This window comes from Alligator sinensis, unplaced genomic scaffold, assembly GCF_000455745.1.
Source record: "Alligator sinensis unplaced genomic scaffold, ASM45574v1 scaffold1077_1, whole genome shotgun sequence".
Taxonomy (NCBI): domain Eukaryota; kingdom Metazoa; phylum Chordata; order Crocodylia; family Alligatoridae; genus Alligator; species Alligator sinensis.
The window spans coordinates 1,089,537-1,091,581 of record NW_005842476.1 but is presented as its reverse complement, the minus strand read 5'-3'; the positions used below and the strand labels follow the sequence as shown (position 1 = coordinate 1,091,581).

General features: G+C 44.2%; 1 protein-coding gene across 1 annotated transcript in view; it reads right to left on the bottom strand.

Annotated features, from left to right (window-relative positions):
* Positions 1 to 2,045, bottom strand: part of LOC106722594 (frizzled-8-like) — a 16,472-nt gene that overhangs the window by 10,908 nt on the left and 3,519 nt on the right. The gene's annotated exons all lie outside the window — the stretch shown is intronic.

Sequence of the window (2,045 nt, the reverse complement as noted above, 5' to 3'; positions counted from 1 at the left end):
TCAGCAGGACTTCCTCCAAGACTTAGTTTACTGCAGGTTGAAGTCCCCAGTGTTTATCCAAGGTATCCATGGGTCCAACCACACATGCCTTAATAGGAGGAAAGTCCCACCCGAGCTGCAGTAGCAGCCAGTGCACTCCTGGAAGCACATTTTTAAAACACACTCTGACTTACCTGAAAAGGGCAGGTCTGCAATAGTAAAATTGAATATACTAATATAGACTGTGGGGAAAATGCACATATAACCTAGGTTTGCACCTATTGCCTCTAAGAGATAAGTAGATTAGTATTCCAAATTTTCCATTTTAAAATTCAAGTGAACTTAGACAACTGAAAGTGCCCATCAAATTGTGGGAGCTTTGACGGGAACCCCACAATCGAGTCGAAGCTCAGTGCAAAAAAGCTCCTCCCCAGTGGTGATCAACTCCTGCATCATTAGCGGGGGAGCTGCCCATCTCTTATCTTGATTGACAGACTAATAAGGGACTCGGGGCTATCTTTTTCGCTGGTAGCACACAAGCTAACCAATTGCTTTCAAATTATTGTTAATCTGACAGAAGGCATAAAAAAATATCTGAAGCCAAGATATGTATCCGAACAGCCCTCAGTTCTGGAAACAGACCAGAACTTGGTGGAGTTGGAGGTAGAGGGGTTTTAAAGAAAAACTTGTAGTTGTTCTTTGGTTCAATTAGGAGCAAAAGAGAAGGGAGTTTTGTAATGTAATTGTCCTGCAAAGGAAAACGCTTTAAATTGGGGAGATTATGTGAGCAGACCACCTGTAGGGCATTCATGGCTCTTCTATAATGCTCCAATCCATGCCTTGCTGCCTGCAGTCTGGCTAACAATGCAGGGGAAAGCTGTTTAAAAGGCTGTTCTCCCTTTTCCCTCCGGTGTTCACTAACTGTTACAAGTCTTCCTCTTAAAAAAAAAAATAAAGTCCCACATCCCTTTAATTGAAGAACTTTAAGGCTCCATGGTGGCCAATTGGTTTGCAACAAGAGGAACCAGACAGCAGGGAAAGAAACTTCAGACTATACATCACGTTTGGTGAAGAGAAAAGATCAAAGTTTTTCCAAACTCAAAAGAAACCAAGTTCCCTACAGATTAACCCTATTCACTTAGCTCCTTTTAAAGGAATGATGTTCTGAGCCATTGGGCAGACAGGTAAAAAGTTCAATTGCCAAAGCATTCTTGTTAATTCAACAGCCTTCTGCTCGAATCAATTAGCTTAGTCGTGACAGAGGAACAATACGTTTTCTCTTGAAAAAGGACCATATTTGATATACAAGAGTTAAGTCGGAAAGGTTAAGATGTTAGTGCCATCTGCTCAGGGGAGACGGGTCTAACACTTCTCAGCTGGCTCTGCTACGGTGAAGACCCGACCTATGGATTCAAAACACAAACCTTGCCCCGTTGGCAGCGTGAAGTCCCACAAAGGCAGGTGGTTCTAGAGTTACAGGCGACAGGGATGAGACGGGAAGGTGCTTGCAAAAATAATCACAGCCAGGGGACGGGATACAGAGCACAGCCACGTCCATGGGCACGGTCTGGAAAGCAGAAGCGAGTCCTGTGCCGATTGTAGAGACTTCAACACGTCGTTGTGCCCGAGTTCAACCCCCCTCCCACCCTCTGTCCAAACGCGGGGCGGGCAGCGGAGGTCATCTACCCCCTGCAGCAAGGTAATAGCTGGGCTCATCGGGCAAGAGGAGGGGAGGAAAAAAGGTCATTTATCAAAAGGCATTTTATTGACAAAATAGATACTCAGATTTGCTCTTACAGGGGGAGCTCTAAACTTTTACAAAAAAAAAAAGAAAAAAAGAGGAAAAAGAAATATACAGACTGTATAGCTTTGGCTATGTACATATCTTACACGTTTGTACAAGGTAACAAATAATTATATAAATACATCCTTTCACGTAGGAAACCCGTATTTATTGGGGGTGTATAATTAAGACACGGTTTGCTCGAGTGTGTGCGTGTGTGTGTGTGTGTGCGTGTGTGTGTGTGTTAAGGCATTGGCCGGGCCGCAGCATCCTGCGGCAGGGT